This window comes from Carassius carassius, chromosome 4, assembly GCF_963082965.1.
Source record: "Carassius carassius chromosome 4, fCarCar2.1, whole genome shotgun sequence".
NCBI lineage: Eukaryota > Metazoa > Chordata > Actinopteri > Cypriniformes > Cyprinidae > Carassius > Carassius carassius.
In genome coordinates this window covers 4,001,979-4,029,235 of record NC_081758.1, presented here as the reverse complement: position 1 = coordinate 4,029,235, position 27,257 = coordinate 4,001,979, and the positions used below count along the sequence as shown (strand labels likewise).

General features: G+C 36.6%; 1 protein-coding gene and 1 long non-coding RNA gene across 3 annotated transcripts in view; one reads left to right on the top strand and one right to left on the bottom strand.

Annotated features, from left to right (window-relative positions):
- Nucleotides 1-27,257, top strand: part of LOC132132764 (astrotactin-2-like) — a 498,987-nt gene that overhangs the window by 103,565 nt on the left and 368,165 nt on the right. The gene's annotated exons all lie outside the window — the stretch shown is intronic.
- On the bottom strand, nt 16,037-16,484 carry LOC132132791 (uncharacterized). Its single transcript, XR_009429084.1, has 3 exons — nt 16,433-16,484; nt 16,216-16,260; nt 16,037-16,103 (listed from the first exon to the last, which is right to left on the bottom strand). It is a non-coding gene; the product is annotated as an uncharacterized LOC132132791 (long non-coding RNA).

Genomic DNA, 27,257 nt, shown 5'->3' with positions numbered 1-27,257 from the left:
CCGAGAGACGTATATTTATCTATCAGTAAAATATAGACTATAAATTAAATTATCAAATGGTCAGTAATATGTTCACACGATATGTTGTCACGGTTAGACGAACCGGGTATCCCTCGCTAATCTTCCACCCTCCTTATCCCGTTGTGCCACTTGTGCCGCTTCTTGACATGGGTTTAACGACTTCTAAAAATTATGTAATACACTTTTATATTAATGGTAAGGTACTTTACAATCAGAATTGATAGGCAAGCAGCTGCAGTTACTTCTGTTTAATGCGTTATTGATTGCCATTGGTTAATGTTTTCAATAAAAAGCAACCTATCTACAATGAACAGAGAGAGAGAGTTAGATACAGAATATGGTGGGGAAGCAATGTAAAAATGGGAACCAAGATTTTAGTCAGAGGAACTTGAAGATTTGCTGGACCTTGCCACCAGTTCAGAGATCACACACCTATGGTCCACTATAACCTGCACGTTTATGGCCGTGTATCCCTTTCGCGATATGTACACCTGATCAATCACTGATGGATTGGCTATAGGGATGAGTGTGCCATCCACCAGGATGTAATCCCCAGCATGGCGCAGAAGGGTTTTGGTGACAGTGTGGACGCACCTCCAAACTGAGGATTTGCTTAGGCCATAGCCCTCTCCCATGACATCGATGAAGCTCCCTGTATAGGAAAAAGACGTAGTGCTGCAAGCAGCTGGACTTCAGGTCTGAGAAGGTCCAGCAGCTCCATAATGAGTTGTCTTGGGAGATGATTTTTTTTAATATAGCCACGTCAGGCAAAATGTCAAAAGGGCTTAAGTTTTGCCGAATATAAAAACTGACATGGACCAAACAGCTCTGCTGCCGGTGCCGTCTTTGATTCAATACAAGGACACGTTGGATCGCTGCCATAGTTGGTCACTTACTGGACACCACCATGCTTAGCCATTTATAGATCTTAGTCATTTATAATTATCAAAAGTGATTGCTAATTTAAACGCTTTAATTACATTATGAAATAGCCTAGGCTAATTACCACCATATTAGTTCTGATACCACATAAAGTCAACTTCATAAATAGGCCTGTATCCATTGCGAACATATTTTATTATGAGTCTTAAAATGTCCATAATATAAAATCATTGTTGTCATACCATAGTTTGACTTGTACTGTGCCGATTTCTAAAGACTGCTGCACAGTAGTGGTGAATAGCGTCTTGAGCTCACACACTGCTAAGTGAGAGCTTACGAATAGGTAAGAATAGAACTACTTAGCGATAAGAACGTTTTGGGAAACCGGGGCCAGATCATTGCGCGCACACACAACAGTTCTTTATGGCTCTCGAATCAAATCTGATTTTTTTTTTTTTTTTGTATTACTCCGCTTGCAGCATTTTTTCATTTTGCAGAGTGTCGTGGCCGAGACCTACCTCACCTCGGCCAGACTTTATGGAATTTGCCGCTGGCTCGGATGTCTCAATAGTAGTTAAAGATAAAATATAATTTGTTTTGGGTAAATCTAAAAGACAATCTTTGGTCTCACTAATTTGTTTTTCCAGAGCAAATACAGGTGCTTCTCAATGAATTAGAATGTCATGGAAAAAGTTCATTTATTTCAGTAATTCAACTCAAATTGTGAAACTTGTGTATTAAATAAATTCAGTGCACACAGACTGAAGTAGTTTAGGTCTTTGGTTCTTATCATTGTGACGAATTAGGCTCACATTTAAACAAAAACCCACCAGATCACAATCTCAGGAAATTAGAATACTTCATTAGTGACTTTTTGGCCTTCTGGAAAGTATGTTTGTTTACTGTACATTTACTCAATACTTGGTAGGGGCTCCTTTTGCTTTAATCACCACCTCATTTTGGCGTGGTATGGAGGGGATCAGTTTGTGGCACTGCTGAGGCGGTATGGAAGCACAGGTTTCTTTTACAGTGGCCTTCAGCTCATCTGCATTGTTTGGTCTCTTGTTTCTCATTTTCCTCTTGACAATACCCCATAGATTCTCTCTAGGGTTCAGGTCTGGTGAGTTTCCTGGCCAGTCAAGCACACCAACACAATGGTAATTTAACCAACTTTTGGTGCTTTTGGCAGTGTGGGCAGGTTCCAAATCCTGATGAAAAATGAAATCAGCATCTTCTAAAAGCTTTTCAGAAGGAACCATGAAGTGCTCCAAAAATTCTTGGTAAACAGGTGCAGTGACTTTGGTTTCCAAAAAAACAATGGACCAACACCATCAGATGACATTGCACCCCAAATCATTACAGACTTTGGAAACTTAACACTGGACTTCAAGAAACTTGGGCTATGAGCTTCTCCACCCTTCCTCCAGACTCCAGGCCCTTGGTTTCCAAATGAAACACAAAACTTGCTCTCATCGGAAAAGAGTACTTTGGACCACTGGGCAACAGTCCAGTTCTTCTTCTCCTTAGCCCAGGTAAGATGCCTCAGGAGTAGTTTAACAAGAGGAATACGTCAACTGTAGCCGAATTCCTTGACAAATCTGTGTGTGGTGGCTCTTGACGCCTTGACCCCAGCCTCAGTCCATTCCTTGTAAAGTTCACTCAAATTCTTGAATTGATTTTGCTTGACAATCCTCATAAGGCTGCGGTTCTCTCAGATGGTTGTGCTAGAGGTCTTCACGGGTCCAAAAATTCGTGCCCGATGCCGAAAGAGACCCGTAATGTACTACACCGAACCGACCTGGACCCGTCTATTATTTCAAAAGCTGGACCCGGGCCCGTGTAGATCCGAGAAATGCCTACCCGGACCCGTCTATTATTTGAAATCTGGACCCGAACCCGCCGGGAAGACACAGACCCGACCGGACCGATTGTCACATATTCAACCTTAAATTGCTATGACAAGTCAATAAACCTGTAGCGAAAAATACAACTTTTTGTTTTACCTAATTTAAGGAGCCGTAGTCTCTCTTCCTCTTGCCAAATCATCACAATTAAAAGAACCAAAGACTTAAACTACTTCAGTCTGTGTGCATTGAATTTATTTCACAATTTGAGTTAATGAATGAACTTTTCACGACATTCTAATTTATTGAGAACACCTGTAGTTTCGGCTGAAGGCAATGTATTATAATTTAGCAACTATCATGATGGCTGTTGTTGTCATTTAAATATTATTATTCTATAAATAGTATTTGATATAATTAATAGTAGTATTTATGAATAGTTTAGTATTGGGAAAGGGGTGTGCTTGTGATGGTGATTTTAGTGACATATTCCATGATATCACATGGTTACGAAGTGTGATATTGGTCATATGTGACCTTTGGCTTAGATAATAGATGATATTATAATTTATTTTATGCCTGTACACAGAGCAGTAGGAGGCAAAATGGTAAGTTCAGTGACTTTGTTTCCACCCACAGCAGTTCTACATAGCTCTGCTGCACTTAATATAACATTAAACATGATGGTGTTATAAACAAAACAACAGACACAAATAAAACATGAATCTGAAATCAGAATTGAATCTCATCACACACACAGGCCAAAAAGGCCTAAAATTTCAGCGGGCTTATCGTCCATGTCCACATGAACATACAGGGCTCTTTCAGTATGTGGAGGCTTGAGTATGAATGTGTTTAAATTAATTTTTAAGTCATCAAGATGTCATTTCTGAGCCTGGTCACAATCAGATCACAAATGAGGCTGATCGTATGTCTCATTTCCCAGACCAGTGATATGCTGCAGTTCAGCAATATAGAGATAAAACAAACACATGCATACATACTTCTGGCTTCCCAGGCTTTCCACTACATGTTGAAGCATGGTTACAGGGATTTGCTCCCATTCAAACACAAAAACATTAAGCCTGTCAAGTTCTTCCACAGCAGATTCAGTAAATCCTTTCTTTGTGGACCTCGCTTTGTGCACAGGAACATTGTCATGCTGGAGCAGAAAAGACCCTCCCCAACCGTTACATCTGCTGTAGGTTCGAAGCACAGAATTCTCTAGAATTTTCTAAGATTTGTTTTGAATGGAATTTCATACCTGTAATTTGGGAGGAGGTGTCAGCACGCTTTTGGCCATGTGCATACATGTAGACAGGCGATTGCACTTTCACTTTTTCACTTTCACATTGATATCCTAATATTTTATTTAAATGGAAGCGACCTGAAATGGAATTTGTATCTCCCAATCTCACTGAGCATGCAGTCAAAACACAAAAATGTTAACAGCGTTATCAGTTTTTACAAGCTGGGATAAAAGTTTTCACTTGTAAAAGGAGATATTTTAACGTTAGCATGTGTTAAATAGCAGATTTCATGTTCGGCATATTTAAATGATGAAATAACAGAGGGTGGCTCTCGTTAAATTAGAATACATGCCAGTCATGTTGCACGAACATTAGCCTGCCAGGATAATGATCGCTCTATAGGTTACAGTCTTACCGCGCTACACTCAGATAATGAGTTTGAAGTCGTACAGTGTGTACACACAGGTGTGGAGGTGTTTACTGGGAGAAGAAATGAGGAAGTTAAACAAGGTGTTCAGATTTCACAATATGATGATCTAACCAGTTTTTACAAGGTCTTGATTATACACATCTTTTGCAGTATTTAGTCATTTAACATATCTGCATAATATCGCATGCGATTTCAAAATATCTAACAATACAGGAGCACAAATGTCATGATGACACATCGAACCCAGAATTGTTTATGCATCTCTTTCTTTTGTTAAAGCCACATACTTTTGGTGACTGTTGGCTTCCACCGTATGGACCATTTAGGAACATTCTGATGAACTTCTGAGGATTCACCTTAAGAAATGTCTTTCTTAGCATTGCAGTGAAACAGAAGGTGTAAAAACCTTTTTTTTTTAAGTTTAACAGTCTACCTTGTGTAATTATTGTAAAAAGAAAAAAAAAACTACTAATTATCATTCTGACTCTGTTCTAAGTAATAGTGCATAATTTATGTGTGTTTAGTCATATGTATACTTTTCCTTGAATATTTAAAAATAAATAAACAATAATGATGTGCAAAGATTAGTCATGTACAATATAATAAACACTGCAGTATCCAATAAGAAAAGAAAAAAAATAGAATTTAAGCTGATTTCTATTTTATATATTTATTTTTTTAATCTGGTCCTAGAATCTCACAGAGACTTGGGATTGTTCTCTTTTATCTAGCTAGCGACCACTGCTTTAACTGCATGACAATGCCCTGGCAACCATCTACTGAACAACACCATTGGCAAACGTTTGCATAGACCAGCACCATTCACATCTTCCTAAGTTAAACTTTCAGTCAGCATTTTTTATGCATGGCCTTCCAATAACCTGCTGAACCCAAAGGTATTTGCTTGAATTTGTAAGCCATTTGTTTGTCAGCTTCTGTCTTGTTTTAACTTAGCTACATTAGAGATCTCTCGGCCCATTTTAAAAAGCACAAACCCATTGCAGACGCTGTTGTTTACATCTGGTGCTCATTAGCTCCTGTGCACTCATCACAGTCCAGAGATCTTCTGCCTGACCGGCCACAGCAGGCCAAAGCGGTGATTCTGCATGCTCCATGCGTTCCCTCGCCTTTGCATAATCGTTTAGACTGACTGCTCTCGCTGCATGTGAAATGTTGTGTCTGTTTCAGGGATCTGCCTTCAGGGCACTAACAGACCACCATTGATTTGTCTTTTTATCCTCATGTGCTGCTTATCAAACCGTTGGCTATAGAATCAGGTGGCCTACTGGAGGTGGTCTCCCTCTGTCTGTGTTTTCACACTCGGTTTTACCTTCTACCTCAAGGCTCCGTGTCTGGAATACAGATTGAGAACAGGCGAACCCCCCCCCAACCCCCCCCCCCCCCCCCCCCCCGCCTGAATGTACCCAATACATTTATAATAACTCTGTCCTTATATGATCCAGATGATAGGTGATGTTTGCTATGGCTATTGCTCTTGCATTTGCACATGCATACTTTCCTGAAAAACAAAGCCTTAAGCGTTCACCTTTGGCATGTCACTGGTCACATACTGTACCTACTGTTTATGATGTGGCCATGAATCATTCTTCAAATTATGTGTCTTGTTGAGGAGATGCGTGTTGCTACTTTTTGATGCAATTTTAAACTGCTGGGTGAAAACATTTTTGAAAAATAGACTATTGCCTTTAAATTGACTGTAGACTTATTCAAAAGTTTGGGGTCAGTAAGATTTAGTTATTAGGAAATAAATGTTTTTATTTAGCAAGGATGCCTTAAATCCTGAAGAAACCTTAAAAAAAAAAAGATTAAATGTAGCATGGTTTTCACAAAAAATAAGCAGCAGCACAACAATCAGAAATGTTTCTTGAGCAGCAAATAAGCATATTAGAATGATTTCTGAAGGATCATGAAAAGACGTCAGTACACACAACTTTTTAAGTCCACTAAAGTTAATTTACTTTCCTTTCTGATATTTTTTAGCGGACAAAATGGTGGATTCAGCATTATGATTGGTCAAGATCGCTTGTCAGTCAAGCTCTTTGCGAACTGTCAATTACAAAAGTAGCACATACTCAGACAATATTTGATTTTGCATGCAGTCTTGATAGAGGGCTTTCTTGATTTTGGCGAGTAAGCAACAACATATTCTAACAAACACATCAACATAAAACCTAAAAAAGTGTTAACAGTAAAAAGCACTTAATTTTGTCACCACATAGCAAACAAACATAACATACTACCATCATGGTGATTACATATATATATATTTTCATCAGAAAATGTATGAAACATTTTGTTTTGTAGATATTTAATTGTGCAGAATTAGTCAAGTAAGTGTCGGAATCGAATTAATTCAGTGCAACATAGAAATCTGACACAATAAGGGATATTCAAAAGCAATAGCCAGACAATACTTGTTATCTCTCTGTCTGATAATAAAGTTTATGTTTGGTTGTATGAAGCCCGTCTGGCTTTATAGCAGGTCACATGTTGAGAGGGACATGTGGAGTTATTAACATTTATTCTGTCACACATCAAAGCCACACTGATGGTGACATGTATTAAACAAAACCACCTGACAGCAGATACCTAACATAATTACCTCATCTCACTGAGAGGACCACATGTCTGAGGAACTGCTAGGAGAAAATGTGATTGTGAATGAGGTTGTGATTGTGTATTAGTGCGTGTGTATTTGGGTCCTCCAGTAACAATGAAAAACATATACAAAATCCACTCAGATAAAACAACAGAGGATGTAGATTTACCAACAATGGTTATTGTGTTCGTGTGGAAATGATGACATGAATTGGAGAACACTCAGAGCACTTCCAGTGTTCCAGTAAAATATGGCTGCTAATAGCCTTCCATCTGCCGTCAATCACAGAAGGGTCTGCACAGGTCACGTCATTCGTGCTGATGAGTCTTTTGTCATGTCTGTCAGCACCTGCTTGGCACATGACACAAGCGTGACAGGATACGGGTCAGCAACACTACATTGAGTAATGTTAATAATGTAATACTGTCTGTATTCACACCAGGGATGTATAAGGATAGTTGGGTACCAAAGTAGTAAAGCTGACCATTGCTATTTTAGTATCACTGAGATATTATTATATATTGAAAAAATGGTTAACCTGCAATTGACCCTTAGCAAAGACCCCCCCATATGTATGTGTGTATATATATATATATATATATATATATATATATATATATATATATATATATATATATATATATATATATATATATATATATATATATATAATTCATACTATGAAGTCTTTTATTAATATTTCAAATGATTCATATTCTTATTTTACAATCTCAATTTCATTTTTAGTTTTTTTTGCAAATTAGGTGCAGGGTTTTGACACTTAATTTCTTAAATTATATTTTTGTTATATTTTATTTCCATTTCAGTTAAAGGTTTTTATTTTTTTGTTTGTATATAACCCTGAATCTGACTAGTGAGTGTCTAGATTGCTTAAATTGTCCAGTCATTGGTTTTTTAGTTGTTTTGTCTTTATTATGATAGAACAGAGAGTATATCTGTGGTATGTGTGCTATGAATCATTGGTGTGCTGCCCAAGAGGCTATTGGCACTGATTTGAAAAGGGTTTGTTGCCAGTTAACTGACTGTCTTTTAGCATATTAACCACTTCAGCTGTTATTTAGATTTTTTGAGAATTAGGCATATGCAATATTGTTCCCCAGAGTTGATGTGGTTAACAGTGAATGGTCAAATCCACTGAAATAATCTCTGAAAGGTTGCATCTCTAAATTCATTCTCTTAAAAGGACCACTGCTATCCATTAAAACACACTTTGCCTGGTTTCTGTTCCTTTTAGCATCTTACGCCATGAGCGTTGCATTTTTTTTAAGATGAAATGTCAATTTAAAATAGTTCATCTTGGGGGCGGAATGTTATTCCAGACAGACTGATGATGATGAGATCAGATCTCTGTGTGGAGCACTGGGTGCTGTCAGACTCCTTTTACAAACAAAAATCTCACTGGATTATCATATTTAATGGAAAAAATTAATGTTTGGAAATGTAAACTGATATTTACTACTGAAACACTACAGCAAAAGATTTTTTTTTTGCCTCTAACTTTATTATCAGTGTAATGTTATAATAGCAGCCTTAATTTAACAAGATCAGTCTCTTGATTTCCAATAAAATATGCTGTTGTGTAGTTTTTGTGCAGTATAGATTCAGGGTCTGGCTCAGGACCAAAGACACAGAGATTAATGTGCTGCCTGGCATGAGCTGAGCTAATGCACTGCGTTGACACGTGGACACTGTCCCGTGTTTTAGGTCTTATGGATGTGCTATATCATCATGAATATCAAACAGCGTCTAATGAGTAGTCAGTGGCAGATATGAACATGAGAGAGCATGCTGGAAGACATTATGATGATTTATTTTACTTTGGTCATCTCAGCAGCTTTAACTGCTGCATAAAATGTTGCTTAGCTATGAAGTGGAAAACTGTATGTTCTTGACACTATGTTTGAAAATATTATAAACAAATCAAATAGATTTTGATAAATAAATCCAAATCTTTACAAATAAGCATGTGATATTAGCAGTGTTGGTCATCTTACTTGAAAAAAGTAATTAGTTACAGTTACAAATTACTTCTCCCAAAATGTAATTGAGTTAGTAACTCAGTTAACAAATTGTAAAAGTAATTAGTTACTCAGCAAAGTAACTGTGAAATTACTTTTTATGTTCTATAACGCTATTACCTCCTATAACACTACAAGTATTTTAGAAAATGTTGTATTTATTTGAACTCAATAGATTGCAGCCTGCCATATATTCATATAAATAAAAACATATAAAAAATTCAAGTACAAAATTAAGACCAACAAATTTAAACTTGGGTAAAAAGAAACATAGGGAAACCTGGCCATTAGTGCAAATCTTTGTAACTGTATATTAGGCCTAAAGTTACTGCACAATTAACAGAACACTATCCAACTCTTATGGTGCGTTCACACCAGATGGAAATAGAGCATCTGGCGTGTGTGATTTCAATGTTAAGTCAATGCAAAGATGCGAATAGACAACCTCCGAAAATTGGCGAAACACATTTTTAAATAAACCGCATATTTGAGTTTAAAACAACTACATTCTCGCATTAAATACTTTTAAAACTGCATTTCATGACACGATAACAGTAATATTTAGGAAATGATCTGAATAAAAATGGTGGTTGAAAATGCTGAGTGAACTCAACTGGCAGAAGCCCCCCATGACGCGAATTCGCGTCTGTGAAGCGTATGAACTCAAAATGTTCTGCTTGAGGCAGACGTGGATAAAGTATTTTTTCCTGGGCATACCGTGCATGTTGCAGAAACATTCTCGCCTTTAATTCTCGGTATTTCCAGTTCGAGAACGCCATTATCGCTGAAACCGTCTTGTGTTTAGTGGTTGTGCAGTGAGACAGCGTGAGCAGGGCACCGCCTACCCAGCCAATCATCATCTGATTTGCAATGGTGTCACGCTGCTGATGTGTAGCCATAGCCAAAGCATGACACCTCGCGCTTTATTCAACCAAATTGTAGTAACGCGACACTTTACATTCTCAGTAAAGATAACGCGTTGGAACGATGAGAAAAGTAATTAATTAGATTACTCAGTTACTAAAATTAAACTACGTTAGTAACGCCATTATACTTAAACACCGTTACTCCCAACACTGGATATTAGTATGTAATTCTGAAAATTGAGGAAGATCATTTCAAAAGCCTACTGTATTCAAGGCCATATATAATATGTATAATTTCTTATCTATATGGCATAAATGGCATGTATTACATATATAAACATGCATATGTTTGTCAATATAAGAAATTGATAAACAACAAATTAGGAGTTGAATTAAAAACGTGTAGTTAATAGTTAGTTAAAAGTGAGAAAGTGGGACCGGAGTCATTTAAGAGTGAATAGTACCTTATTACACATCTTATATATTCGAAATGTAAGTAACAGTAGAAGATGCTCAGAAATATTTATCAAAACAGTACAAGGTTGTTTGAAAATGTGAGGAAATGCAAAGCCGTTTGTTATTGCATCTGAATGGTCTACTGTGTTGCGTGTTGGTCCATTTTTATCACCGTATTTTCCGGACTATAAGTCGCACTTCTTTTCATACTTTGGCTGGTCCTGCTACTTATAGCCAGGTGCGACTTATTTATCAAAATTAATTTGACATGAACCAAGAGAAAACACTATCATCTACAGCCGCCAGAGGGTGCTCCTGTGGCCTGCACTGAGCAGCATAGAACGACCCTCGTGGTTGTAGACGGTAATGTTTTCTCTTGGTTCTTGGTTCTAAATAAATGCGACTTATAGTCCAGTGTGACTTATTATTTTTTTTCTTGTCATGACGTATTTTTGGACTGATGCGACTTATACTTAGGTACAACTTATATTCCCAAAAATACGGTATATTGATTTGTAATCGGTGCTCTGTTTCTGCCATTGTGTGTTCGACAGGATTCCTGTTTTTAATTGTGACCTGAATTTAACTGCTTTATTGCTGCAGGGCTGCTTTCAGCTTCTAATCAAATGTTTACATTGTGCCAGAGCTTAATAACATAGCCTACTTCTGATCCGACATACATAAATGATGTGAGAGATACTCACAGGCTCTCTGCATCTTCTGGTCTAATCTGGGTAGAAAAAAACACTAAATATTGTGTGTTAGGATTATTAGGAATGTGTGTTGGGATTATTAGGACTGTGTGTGTTTGTGATTTTAGTGCAAACAACAACTGTGTTTTAAGCACTTAACTCCACACGATCCAGTTTACACACTGGAAAATGTAATGATCAGGAAGACATGGAAGCATTTTTTTTATGATCAAAATTTGAAAATATATATAATTATTATTATTTTTTATTATTTTTAAAGTTGTTTAGGTTAAAAAACTTTGTACAGCTTATTTTTTTCAACTTAATTTAAAGTCACTATTGTATATATAATAATAATAATTATAATAATAATAATAATAATACAAATAAAAAAATAACTGGTGGAGTGATTCTAAAATACACTGACAAATTGTGTTTATTTATTTGTCTGTTGGTAGTTTGTTTAGTTATTGATAGTAAATTTCACAAACAATTACAAAATAACATCAACTAGCCTTTTTTTCTCTCAGTATATGCTAGATATGTAACATCCTTTACAGCCAAATACTCTGAACCAATGGTATTACAGTCAACTTAAGTAAAACAATAAAAAAAGTTACTCGAAATAAAATAAATAAATGAATATAAAAATAAAATACAACTATTTATTTATTAATAAATGAATTCAAATGACAAAGAGACAACTAAATTAATAAATCCTTATTTAAAATGAAAATGAAAACAGAAATTATAAAAATGAATTCAAAGTATTAACAAAGACAACATTAGAATCTCACTGACAATAAATTAACACTTCTGAATTGGCTTGCGAGATGGGAAAATGTTGCCACTCAAATTGCATTCAGTGTTTTTTGGACATGTTTATGCTGTTACCAGATTTGACAGATTTCTTTAGTGAATTGTGCGCTAATGCACATGCTACCACTATTCATTAGTGTTCAGTAGCCCAGTGCCATGATTTTTATTGCAATCAGATGACACATAGTGTTCCTTGGAATTAGTCCAATCCCTTGTTAAATCCTGACACTGATTAAGGTCAACCTGAGACTGATTTTCAGACTGAATGTACAAAACAATTGGCAGCGCAATGGACTTTTGGCATGAATATCTTTCTTTTTTAGCAGCAGAGAAAGGCAATTGAATGGAAGAGTTCTTGGAAGGAGAGGAGGATTTGTTAACATGCAGTTGGTTATTTATTGATCTGCACTTATTGATTAGTCAATTGAATTAAATGTTCTTATATTGCCTAAGAGCAATACTGCCCAACTGTTCAGTGAGATAACAAACCATTAATAAGTGCACATGCAAATCTAAACCCTCTTGTATTGCGTGAGATCAGAGTAAAATCTCAGTTCTACCCCGAAGCACTTCAGGGAACAACCCAAACGAGTTCACTAATGACTAATTACTCCTCAACCGTTTATTACTGAAGAGCTTTCAAAAGTTTAAAACTCATCTTTCAAATATTAGGACAAATTATATTACTGTGTCTATAATATGCTTTCAACATCTGCCAACTATTTTTCAAAGCTCAATATTTGCTTGTCTTAACTGGTTTGGGCAGGTTTTGCTGGTCTCGCAGCTGGTGTTCAGATGGTTTATCTGGTCAGATACCTGGTCTAATAGAAATACGACTGAAAACTGGCCTAAAACTCCAGCCTGGTGGCCATCTAAGACCATCAAACCACCAGGCTAGTTATCTAGCAAGATAAACTATGTATGTATTCACTTATTTCTTTACATTGTAAAACATTAAAGATCTTTGTAATTGTTACCACAGCTTTAATGCAATATTTGCAGATGTCTTGTTACATCTGAAATTATTTGTTTAGCATGTGTCTTAATGCAATAAAGTGTAATAATGAATACAAAAGTATTAGAATGATAACTATAATTAATGCAGTTCATTGCGAGGCTTAACTGATGCACGATACAGTATATAAAGGCTTTAGTTATGTTTCCTCTCCAATTAGGCACTTTGTTAACAAGCAGACATTAGAGAGTACTGCTGATAAAGATGCTGATCAGTGGTCCGTGTTCAGCAGATGAACTCAGAGAGGAAGTGCTTTGATCGCTGATCTGACAGACGGACAGACAGCAGGATTGACATAACCAAAACGACACACAGGGACAGATGCCTCCCTTTGTTCTTTTCCTTTATCCATTTCTAAACGGTTTCCTCTGTGTAGAGAAGATTTTACATCTCAAGACAAGGCCAAAATTGTGCATCATGACAGTTTTATTTATGATGTAGTTTTTTTTTTTTACAACCAATAGTACACAGGCAGACAAAGGTTCATTCACTAACCTTTAGCCGCAAGGGTTAATAATGTCATGGTTATGAGATTGCAAAACTCTCAGAAAAAAGCCACTGAGGTGGGACTCCTTCAGCTAATATACATACTAATACGTACAGTATATGTTTTAATATTTACCTTAAAGGGGTCATCCGATGCTACATTCAGTTTAACAAGCTGTTTGAACAGAAATGTATGTTTGCAGTGTGTGTACACAAACAAAAAAATCATTTATTTAAATTTTTTATATCTATTAAAATATTTACCCCTTTCTCAAATCGAGCTGAGCTCAGATGCTTGTCTTTGTGACATCACACAGATATGCCCCTCCCACAATAGTTTGATTGACAGTAGTGTTTCAGTACAGACTGGACTTGTGTCTTACCTTAGACCAGTATTGCCAAGACCATGATTTTCCTGTGGAATTGGGATACTTTAACAATGGTGTCACGGGTTGTTTTTCATGTCAGCAGGTTTAAGCGACCCCAATAACATGATTTTTTATCATGGGAACCCAACCAAAAACATGCATTTTAATACTCTGCAAAATGTGCTCTGACTAGCTTTGGGCTAGTTTTAGGTAGCAGTTGGGTGGATTTTGAGAAAACCTGGCAACTCTGTCTTAGACCCGCCCTGAGTGAGCTGTCATCAGTCTGCCATTGTTTTACCTCCAGAAAAGATGTAGACCGGAATGATTCCCAAGTGACTGAGGTGTTTTGTTGTTGGATGTAACAATGAACATAGCAGTTGTCATTTATTCCCGACATCTGAGCCGCTGAAGACACAGTGTATTACATTGGTTTTTAAGGGAATGCTCCCTTGATCTACCTAAATACGTGTATGTTCGCACCAATCATTCGTGGCCAAGCTTCACGTACAGAAGTTAGTATAAGGGTTTTTTCAATGAATCTTTGCAAATCTCATTTCCTAATATTGTGCTAATTAGCAAGTTTCATGAGGAGCGTCTCGCTGTAGCTTGCGGTGGACATCCAACCCCGCCCACATCCAAGTGTGACGTCAGACGCCACGCCTATGCCATACGTAAAAATACGTCATCGGGTGATGCCAGGTGAACACCCATGTGTTGTGTGCATGTGCAAAAATGGCGGAAGTATGTTGTTTCGGGGATCAAATTAAATAATGTTATCTTTCGTTTTACTAATACAGGTTAAATAACTTGTATTAAATAAATTTAAATGGTACAAATTAAACCTAGGCCACATCTCTAATGTATGGAAGTAAATTCATCCAAACAGTCGGTAAAACGCGTGCATTGGTTGATTATACTTAGGCAAATTAATAAAATATTTATACCTTTCGCTGTTCACTTATGTAATGATAAATTCACATATTTTATGATCGATTGTAACATACCTTAGACAATATCAAAGTTAAGTAGACAATTTTGTTTAAGGCATTTTTAATTATCTAATTCTCTAAAAATATGTTTCACTCATAAGGTGGGAACGTTAGTGATCATATCACTATTTTAAGGATAAATATGCGTGTTAAGCAATAACTGGAATCCTCCCCTCTTTATTTTTTTTTTTTAAATGTGTTTATTTTTCATATTTCTTTCATTTTAAATAAAAAAATGTTCCTGACTTTGGCAAATTTATATACTTCATTTGGTTTTAAGTATTTTTATTTTCCTTTTAATTATATACAAGAACAATTATGATCTAGCCTACACACTATTTTTAATATGTGCATGGAAAAAAAAAGTTTATCACCTCGCAAAAAAGAGCAACATTTGCATGATATGATTGACGGTCCTCTATATAGACTAAGCTACACATACATAGGCTTAAGTCATTGGTTGCTTTGATAGATTATGTAAGTAACATGGCATTGACTTTTGGGCCTTTTTCCATCAACACAAATATATATAAAAATGTGTCCAAGTCCTATGGATGCATAAAGATCAATAAAAAGACATCCCTTGTTTCAATGGGTATTGTTATATTTATTTCACAAAACAATAATATTCAACAATGTAGAGTAAATAAATTATTATAAATTAAATTTCTCCCAGAAACATGGTATTGACTTTCAGCCCCTGTTCATCAACACATTTTAATAAGAATGTTTCCATATCCTCGCGATTGTCAAAGACAAACACACAGGCATCCCTTGCTTTCTCAGTGTCTCCTTTCAGGTAGTCTTTGATAATATTAGACTGTTTTTCTTCGTCTATCTGGAGAAATTCAGGCTCTGTCACGGAACAGCTGACAGTGGCTCTGAACCCAGCACCATGCTACACCAATGTCCCTTATGAACTTCCTCTTCAGTTCCTCTTTGATCTTCTGTTGAAAGTACAAAATAAACTGTAAATCTAAATAAATAAATCTAAAAATTACTATAATTATTTTCACAAAAAAAAAAAAAAACGTTTTTACCTCATCACTGTCATCTTGACCCATCACAGTTTCCGTACTAGCTGGCTGTTTGGTGATGGTGCACTCTGACAACCTAAAGACAGACTCAAAGGTTAGGTAAATGGACCATTTGTAGAGAATTTTTTTCTAGGAACAAAACATTCTAGGAGGAAACATTTAGTGTTTCTGGGTAGTTTGAATGCAGAAGAATCCGTTTCATTTCATTAACCAGTTGTGTGTACCTTGGATGTGACAGGTTTTGCAAGAGCAAACTACACCACCACCTTCGGAGCTGAGGGATGTCATCCTAACAGATAAAACACAAAATAAAAAAACTGAGAATGCATTCAAAAAACTTCTGGAAAAAATAAATATATAAAAAAAGGAAAACCTTCCAAAAGGAAATTTGAGGTCATCACCTGGCTAAAGTCAAATGTCCAGTCCAGGGCTATATAGAGTGCATACTGAAACAGACAACAAATACCATTGAGAGAATTCAAATATTAAAATGTACTGAAACCAATTTACTGTACTGTACCATACAGATAACACTAGACCGTATTCATCTAAATACTGCATCTAAACTAAACTTCTGCCATCACCATAACTGCTCAGAATCTGTAATTCACTGCTTACCATCAGCATGAACAGACCACAATCCAGTCCCTCTCTCTGGGTTGGAATATTCTATCAAATATTTAAATATATAATTATTTTTTTATACATAAAACTACAGTAGGATAACCTGTAGGATTGTAGAAAAGAAGTTAACAAAACTGTAGAGTGTACACAGCAAGTTACAAAACACACATAGATAAATAACAACAATATTCTCATCACTTTAGTGGTTCCCAAGAAACTACAGTTCATCTTGTTGTTCTTTGAGATTCACATACATATTTAGATTATACAACATATATATACATGTATATATGATTTAAAAACACAAAAACCAATCTATATCTAAAGACATGCTCTCACCATACCTCCATGCTCCACTGCTTGACTTATGTGGTTCTCTAGAAGGTGAAGTGTAAAAGAGAACTTCTCTTCAGTGGTGAAACTGCAGCAGGGGCATTCAAACCCCCCCATCATGGCAGAACTGTTCTGGATCACGTTTGGACTGCAGATGTGTAGGATACTGTAAAACATGATAAATATTATGTATTCATTTTGTGTATTAATATAGAAGGATACAAAGATTTGCCACGAACAGAGTTATCAAGTAAGAAAGACATGATGTGGTTGCTCAAACAAGTTATTGTGCAAGAGTTGTCAGTGTATATCATTAAATATATTCTGTGTTTTGCGTGGGGCCAGTGGAGTAAATGTAGGTGAGACAGGTGAAGTGTGTGTGTGTGTGTGTGTGTGTGAGTGAGAGAGAGAGAGATCAGTATTATGTGTCAGGGATATAAAAAAAAAAAACAAAAAAAAAACATGAATGATGAATCAATGCACATATCAGGATACAGTTAGGAACATTATAGACATTATGAAAGTAAACACTGCAGTGTTGGTAGCCTTATAACATGCCTGTGTGAAGTCAGCCTCGTGTTATCGTTTTGCTGTTAGTTTCACTTCATGTCTAACAAAATATTCCTTGATAATTTAATGTATACATTTAACCATTTTAACTATTAACGTTAAGCAGAGACCTACAGTGTGACAAACACTTTTGGAATTACACCGGGCTAAGAAACAAATTTTTCATTACAGCCATGGCAGATAACTTCTTACTCTTCTGGGCAACTGGCAAATACAGAAAACAACAACTTCTTCTTCTTTCTGGCAATCGCAAAACAATATTTCCTTCTTTTACCGATTAAAAACAACACAAACTTCTTCAACGTATCTTCTAGTCTTCTCGACCCTTCTTCCTGTTTGAAATTTAATGACAACATGACGTAGACGGCTATAGGCGCGGTTTATGATGGCAACTCCGGGTGGGCAGGGTTGGATGTGTGACGTCTTTGGATGTGGGTGTGGTTTCTGACGTCACACTTGGATGTGGGCGGGGTTTATGACGTCACGGTTGGATGTGGACGGGGTTGGATGTCCACCGCAGGCTGCAGCGAGCCCTACTTGAGTTTCATGATGAATGCAGCTAAAGTAAACAGTCCTTCAGAGAGCAGAGGGGTGGGGTCAACATAGCTCATGAACATTTAAAGGAAAATGCAACAAAACGGCTTGCTCTTAAAAGAGCTGTTTTGACAGAGTAAAAATGTTTTTTTTTTTTTTTTTTACACTACCATTGAGAAATTTTAACCAAACTATGTTACATACATTTCACTGAGACCTAAAATAATCATGGGCATCGGATGACCCTTTTAACTTACTAATATGCATCTTTTTAGGGTAAATAAGGTACAAAAGTGTACATTTTGAAAATGTGACTGGCCATTTATTTGATCAAAGTAGTCAAAGTTAAAATAGCACCTTTGCAAAATATTATAATTTAAGGTGTTTTTATGTGAATATATGTTAAAATGTAATTTATTCCTGTGATCAAAGCTGAATTTTTAGCATCATTACTCCAGTCTTCAATCACAAATGATCTTTCAGAAACCATTCTAATATGTATAATATTAATAATAGCTGATATACAGCTCAAGAACAGCTTTATTTGAACTATATATATATATATATATATATATATATATATATATATATAAAAAACTCTTCTTCGTCTATGTGCTCCCCCAAATGTCTCTGCGTTGTGTCTGGGGGATGATTGAATGAGGAGGACCAAAAGATCGTTGTTTTCACAGTGGTGAAGCTTATTTATTGGGCTAATATCAAAAATAAAAATGCATACAAAATCATAAAACGAAACAAAATAGTTTTAGCTGCCGTTATATTAAACCTTAAATCAGGGAGGTTCTCAAAGACTGGAAAAATAACTTTCCACATATGACAAATAATGTTAAATGCCACATGCATCCCAAATACAAAGAATAAAACCCAAAATACTCAAATAAACATTAAACACAATACAATATACAGAAAAAAATTATGTATGTATGTGTGGGTATATATATGTATATATATATAATGTTAATGCGTGTGTGTGTGTATATATATATATATATATATATATATATATATATATATATATGTGTGTGTGTGTGTGTGTGTGTGTGTGTGTTTGTTAACATCTTTAACAGCAATATATGTCTTCAAATAACATGGATGGCCAATATAATTAAATAAATGTAATGGATGTAACAGAGAACAGTGAAAACCATAATTACCTTTATATTTATAGGTATATTTATAGTGTTCCTGTAGCTCAAGTGGTAGAGCATTGTGTTAACAAGCGCAAGGTTGGGGGTTCGATTCCCCGAGAACACATGATGGGAAAAAATTGATAGCCCAAATTCACTGTAAGTCGCTTTGGATAAAAGTGTCTGCTAAATGCAGGGATTTATTTTTTATTTAATTTAATTACATTTTTACAAATAGAACTGAATTAAACAACAGCTCCATCCATGTGAAGAAGGAATATATATATATATATCCTAATACACCTAACATAATACATTAATAATCACAATTCAAAATATTAATAAAACTAATAAGAGGGCAGAAAAGATATTTGAACTAACACTTGGCAGTAGAAAACAAGACAGCTAACTAGATTTTGGAACAGTGTCATTGTCAGGTCAAAATCAGTAGAGCGCAGACTTTCAACCCACAGAAGAAAATGTTATTTAGTTTAAGTATAACATTGGCTGTATCAGTCCCCTGCTGTATGAGCATGTCAGTGGCACAGAAGGGACGTACAGGTGCCTAATTAAACTTTATTAGTGTGTGCTGGGCCCGAGAAAGCTCTTGATGGAAACAGACCACTTTACACAGCAGCCCAGCATATGTAGAGAGGACAGCAGGTGCAATACTCTGGTCCCACAGCCCAACATTACATACTGGAGCCTGCGGCAAGACCGAACGCACCCGGCTGGGCTTCAGTGTACCTGGATCTCAGGAGGGATGGAGAAACGCTGGAGGTGTGAGGATTTCTGGAGCTCAGATTTCAGCAAAACTGCTACTGCACAAGTGTTAACAATAGTAGGCTGTGTGTGGATATGCATGAGCATGTGTTTCACGGAAGGGACTGCAAGGAGCAGAAGACCATACAAGTTAAGTTGCAAATGAGGTTAATTGTTATGCGGGACCATTATTGGACAGTGCTATAAATCTATTGTTTGTGCAGTCCTTTGCAAGTGTTATGATTCTCCATCCGAATGCTAAATAGCTTTATTTTTACTCACTTATATTAGTAGCTAATTAGGAAGTATATAAAATGATTTTGTAAATAAATGTCACAGTGCACTTTTGTAACTGAACCAATAAGAGCTGGCTGTTTGGATCGTCTCAAGCGTAGTTTGGCTGGTTTCGCTCAAGGTGTTTCTGCGAAAAGAGTCTCTTGTGCTTTCCTTGCGTTTTTAATTGGTTTACTTCAATAGATTTTTTTTTTTTCACTCCTTTATAAAACCCTGTGTGAATAGTAAAAGTACTATACTGTATATGTGCAATATCTTAGGGGTGAATTAATTTTTAACTAGATTTACAACTAATCATTACAGTATGAAATATTAATTTTAATCCTAATGACATCAGCTTCATACGAGACTGTGTACTATTTTATTCTGTAATAGATTTTTGTTTTTCACATTCGATGTTTCATATTAAATGGTTAATTTAGCCAAAATATTTATGATTTCTTCAACAAATGTACATAGAGTCATAATCGTCTATAAATGTTGCTTAAATTTTTTTCCAAAGTAATACAGCATCTTTGTTTGACAGATTGAAATGAAAATTGTACTTCATTCATTCATTCATTTGTTCATTCATCCATTCTTTCAGTTATTCGTTCATTTTATTATTTTACTACATCTGATTCAGTATGCAAACATAAATGAGATTGTAGGCTATGGTAGGAACGATAATTTAAAACTCCTTCTTATAACTCCAGGATTCAGCCAACTGGTACAATATATGCGAAATTCAGTATTATCCAAACAAAATCCAAAATTCTGATCACAAACAAATTCATAAGTACCCCCCTCATTTTGACCCATTTGGCGCTCCACATTTTGCTCCCTCGTGGTGGGCAGTGTCGCCGGCTCTCGCACCTGGTCTGACGGTTTGCTCTCTGGCTCTCCGTCATCGGTGGGCTCGGGCTTATGCCTCGTACCGTGGGGAGATTGTAGGCTGGGCTCTGGGTCCAGAGTGGACCTGGCGAGATCCTCCATTGGGCCGACCGTGAGAGGTGACCCATTTCTCACCAGATTCCACTCTATGAATGCGGCGAAATCCTCCCGAGGACCATCTTCGGGCGACAACGCTCTGCACCTGGAGTTCAGGCTGGCGTGATAAAAGGTGCAGAGCGCGTGGTCCGGGTAGCTGGTGGCATTAGCTAGGAAGAGAAACCGTCTAGTATGGTCCTCGAGAGAAAGTCCCAGTTTCACTTCATAACACCTCAATATATCATCAGGAGTCATGGGTATGAATTTTGTGTTGTCTGTTTATGCTTGTTTGAATCTCAGTGATGGTAGCCATTGATTTGCATTTTATGAACCAACAAGGACCACTAAAATTCTCTTTACTGTTCTACTGAAGAAAAAAAGTCCCGTATATCTTGGATGACCTGAGAGTGAATAAATTAACAGCAAATGTTCATATGTTCATCAAGAGCCCGTAACATTGCTTGTTTGTTTTATGTTGGTTACACCACATCTCAGTGTTGTTCGTGAAACATTGAAATACGTGAAGGGGGAGTACTGTCACACACCTGGACTCATTTTGTGTGTTTTTTTGCCCCTGTGACCCAGTTTCTGTCTCTATGTGGTTTGATTAGTTCCCAGGTGTGTCTAGTCATTTCCGCATGTGTTCCATGTCTCTGTTAATTAAGTCATGCCATCCACCTGTGTTTTCCCAGTTATCCCTTGTATAAAAGCCTTGTCCTTTCAGTTCTGTATGGTCGGGTCTACTTGTCTACTTGTTACTTGTCAACTCGTCTACTAGTTACTTGTCCACTTGTCCATTTGTTACTTGTCATTTGTCACTTGTTACCTGTTACTTGCCACTTGCCACTTGCCACCTGTTATTTGCTACTTACCTTGCCTATGTTTGATTTAATAAATCCTTGTTTTGTTTATCCCTCGGCTCCGTGTTCCTTCCAGCAGCGTAAGCCGTGACAATTATACTGGGTCTTTACTGCAAATTAACACTTATTTGCTACACATATCACCAAAAACTTTCAGAAAAGCTGCAGCAAATTTAATGACTTTAGATTGCAAATATCAGAGGGGGAGAAATGTCTTTGGAAGGCCTAGAATTTAATATGTTATGATACATTGCGCACATTTTGGAGCCTGTCATTGTATGTAGAAGAGCAGCAAGATATTTACAAATGTTTTGAAATGTCCAGTTTTGTATGAGGGTGAGCAAATGGTGACAGGAATTCGATTTTTGAGTGAGCTATCCTTTGAAGTTATTTTATAATTCATACATTAGCTTTATTGCTGAATGACTGGACAGTAATAATCACAGCAGTGTTTGGTAGGTACAGTCTCTGTCAGAAATGAATTGAGCACCAGTAGCGGCTTTAGTAATTCTTCAGAGGGTTTTGATTGATTGTCAACCTTCTCCTGCTTTTGAATTTCTCATTTCCTATTCAGAGGCTTTATTCATTTCAGAAGGCTTGACAGTTTCCGAAATGAGACCTTCGTAGCTCTACACATCAACAGAATATAATGGAGTTTGTTCCTTCTCTCCATTTCTTTGCTGGCAATATTTCAGCACTGTTGTGGTGTACTATAAACAACACATAAAAATACGAGTCAATTATAATATCTCTGTATCACAATCTCTGAATAACAGTCACTCTAATGCATCTTCTTCTACGCTCAGATTTCTGCCCATGCTATCTTAATGAAATATTAATTAAATCACTGACTTGCTTTGCTATGTTCTTAAGTCTCTCTTTGTGGATTAATGGTCATGAAACTGCAAACCATTTGCTCCAGATGAGCTCTGCATAACGCGTAATTTTCTCTAGAAGACAAACAAAGTAATACGCAGCCTAAAGTTAGAATACATTTGCATATTTTGGCAGATTATTTTGTGAACTGGTTCTTTTGGACAGTTTGTTTCAATGAACTGATTCAAGTAAACAGTATAGTTAATTTACATAATCACACAAATACGTAATGAATACGCTATTATATTATTAAAGCACACAATAATGACGCGGGACATGGATGTTTAACATATATAAAGTGAATAAATATTCTTCATCAGCTCACATTTTTACATAAACGATGAGAAACCATAAATAATAATACCGTATTTTCCGTACTATAAGTCACACTTTTTTTCATAGTTTGGCTGGTCCTGCGACTTATAGTCAGGTGCGACTTATTTATCAAAATTAATTTGACATGAACCCAGAGAAATGAACTAAGAGAAAACATTACCATCTACAGCCGCGAGAGGGCGCTCTATACTGCTCAGTGCTCCTGTAGTCTACACTGAAGACATAGAGCGCCCTCTCGCGACTGTAGATGGTAAAGTTTTCTCTTGGTTCTTGGTTCTAAATAAATGTGACTTGTATATGTTTTTTTCCTCATCATGATGTATTTTTGGACTGATGAGACTTATACTCAGGTGGGACTTATAGTCCGAAAAATACGGTAATAATTAATAATAATAATTTGGTCCCTTCATTCCAGTGCTCGGTTCACACATGTGCATACCTACGGTCCGAGTCGAACTGTTTCCTCAGTTCAGTGTTGGAGGAACTAAAGCACTGAATGAGTTCATTCATCATAGGATCAGATTTGTCGCTATTTTGGATCATTTCAGGTCTGAGTGACTGTCAGGCGTACGCAGTTGAGTTTTGATTAAGTGAATTGTAGATCTGTGTTGCTTTCAGTCCGATATGGTGAACTGGTTCAAATAATTCACTAAAAAGAACTGGTTCAAAATAATGATTTGTTGGCATCACTCTGGAGCATTTGTCTGAGACGCTAGATTACTGAAGTTGCAAATAATGTTCAGTTTCTTGCACAGACAGATTGTTGCTTCATAAGACCTCAACATATCGTCAGAAGCCACGAGTGTTCATTTTGTGTTGTCTGTATATGCTGATCTGACTCTCCAAGTCAAACAAGAATTAAAAGCAACTTTTTATTTCAGCAGGGCTTAAAGTATTCCGGCACCGGCCGTGCCGGATCTCCAGCGTGTGGCCGTGAGGAAAAAATATATATATAATATTTGAGAGCCTGCGCATGCAGTTTAATATTTTCGAGCCAATTTATTTCTTATACCAATCATATAAGAGGAACGCAGCTTTAACTAACGTTACAAGCCTATCAGAAGCAGAGAAGGGCGTGTCCTTGCAACACAGGATGATTGACGATCATACGTAAATGTCACGTTAGCGTTGTCGGAGAAAACAAAAATGGAGCGTAAGTTTATGAAGCCTTGGGATGATGTCCTAGACTTCTAGCAATAGATAAAGGACTCAAAAATAAATGGCGCTTTTTGGCAGTTGGTGCAAGAAACTGAGAGAGCCCGGGGCTTGTTTCTGCATGATTTGCTCGAGGAAGCTACTGTATGCCAGCAGCGGTAAGAAAGTGCTTGCTCGTTATGATTTACGTCGCGTGCAAGGCAACCCGTAACCCGTGTTTTTCCAACCTTAAACCTGTGAAAGTGCACTGGAATGGCAGTCAAACCCGTGACTTCCCACCCTTGAACTCGTACTAGATCGATGTACTCCGAGTTCTGACGTCACACAGCACGCGAAACAACAGCGCCTACGTTGCCGGGAGTAGAGACCTGGGCTCCCGCAAAACTATGTTATTTTCTCCCACTCCCGGCCGCAAACAATCAAGTTTCGTCCCGCTCCCGCCCGCAAAATCCCGCGGGTAAACGTATAGTGGTTTTTCTTTTTTTTTTAATACATTGCATATTCTGCCTGCTACTCTTATTTTTTCACTTGCTCCCCTGTTGAATATAAATTAAAAAAGAAACGGAAAATAAACAAATGTTTCGTTTTATTTGCGTTTAATTAAAAGTATGAACATGAACAAGGCACTTAGAACATATAAATACAGTAAAAAAAGTAAGAAATGTAAATAAAAAATATATACCTTTTAATAATTAGGCTATATAGCCTAATAAATTATATAATAATAATAATAAACCTGGGTTTATTTCAGTTTCAAAGGAAAAGTAGCTTATGGGGCCTGAGCAATTCATTCAAACATTTAACAAAAAATATCCTTATTCCTCAATAACAAAATAGACCAATTTTAAATATGAAGCTAAATAAATAAATAAAAATAAACTGTACGACTACTTGTGCCCATGCAGGAATATCATGTCATTCACTGTTGAGGGCTTCAGTCTCTGCTCCAGTATGCGACCGCAAATACTGAAAGCCCTCTCCGATGGTGCGCTAGCTGGAATACAAAGTACATGGCGTGTTTGCTTAATCTCGGAAATTCGTCTTTTCCACCACTGGAGGACATCACCCGGTCTGTGTGCTTCTAATCCATCCAATTTGACATTTAAATATATCGCTATTTATGAATCGAATTACGCGTCACTGTCTATGGTATCATCCGCATCCTCCCATTCCGCAAAGTCTATTTTATATTATTATATATAAAGGTCTATTTGTTTCTAGTTCTTTAATTTTGTTAGATATTTACCCTTTGCGGGAGTCCCGCAAATAATTTTATTTTCCCGCAACCCGCACACAATAATATCTTGCCACCCGCGTCCGCATTCACCCATCAAATATTGTCCTGCGCCGCACTCGGTGGCGCTGGGTCCCGCGGTACTCCTGCGGGAGTGCAGGTCTCTAGCCGGGAGCAACTATTAGCTGACACAACGTTGTCTATGACTGACCATGTCTGCAATTAAAAAATACGTGTGTGCACATTTACAGCAGAAAATGATTTGTCATTCAGAATTTCGCAGCCACTGGTCACCCTGTGTAGAAAACTGGCAGAAGACAAAAAAAGCGTTCACTAAACTGTTGGTTTCAAATCAACATGCGAGTTACATCCCAGAAAAAAAAGTGATAATAGCCTTGATTTCACTTCTAATCTTCAGTTTAGCAGTTTAGTTCTTTAATCACGTTGAGCACTTAATTATTTAAGCACTTTAAGCACTTGTTATTGTTTAGGAAAAAACACTTTATTTGACATTGTGCATTGCGCACAATTCTGAGAAATACTGTAGTTGTGAGAAAAAAAGACAGAATTTTGAGATAATTTGTTTTATTTATTTATTTATTATTATTATTATTATTTTCAGTGGGAGAAGCAGGCTTCCATGCAGCAAAGTTCAGTAGATACAAAAATATCAGCAATTTGCATAAAAAACATGAAGCATAATTTTTTAACCATTCCATTTCTTTCTTTTGTAACAGTAATTATTTTAAGATTAAGAATTATGGCACTTAATGCAACATTATAATTAATACAATCTGTATATGAATACAATTCTGAATTTAATAATACAATCAATTTTTTTTTTTTTTTTTCACTTCACTTCACTTTGCCATAAAGCAGAGTTGCCGTCTCATCTTTTCACCATCTATGCTCATCTGACTGGAGCATGATAAATTACACTTTTCTGAATAATGTCAATCACAGTTTTTATTTTTTAATTACCTTTTTGATCGTGCAAAACTTTATGGATGATTCATGAGCAAACTGAATAGGTGTTTTTATTTTGTCACAAAAATGTAATTAAAAATAAAAAACGAATAAAGCTCCAAAGTAGTCAGTGCAATTTACTTTCCTAGAAATTAAACTTGCTGGCTTTTAAATGCATATGACAGTGATTTAGAAGAAACAAATATCTGTGTTTTTACTTGTCATACTTTGGTGACACTGCAGTCAGATTTTTTCTTGGCTGAGTCTAATGTATTTACGATTGCCAAAGCCTCCGGCTCGACTTCTCCACTTACCTTCCCACCGTCTGCATGGTTACCATGGCAATGGTTACCGATGGAGAACAGGAGTCCAGAGACCTCGAGAGCGTGGCTGCAGGGAAAGCAGGATTGTTGGATGATGGAAGGTTAGTTAGGAATATTGCTGCACTTTTTACTTTAAAGGCTTTTCAGAAGCGCTGAAGGTCTGAAAGTGACTGGACAAACAGCTCCTGAAGCCAGTGTTCATTTTGTTTAAATTTGTTCATTGAGTTAAAGACTTTGTTAAACAGATTAAACATAAGCACCCTTTACTAGTGTTGTTTCTTCAGATGAACATACAATCTGTGTTGTTGAACAACAGTACAATCCACTGAACACACTATACTTCAGTCTCTCACAGCCTCATTTTCATTCCTGTCAAAAAATTAAAAATGCAATATTAACAGCTCTGAATCAGTCTTATTTCATACCAAAATCTGAATGAATGAATGAGTGAATATTAAAAGG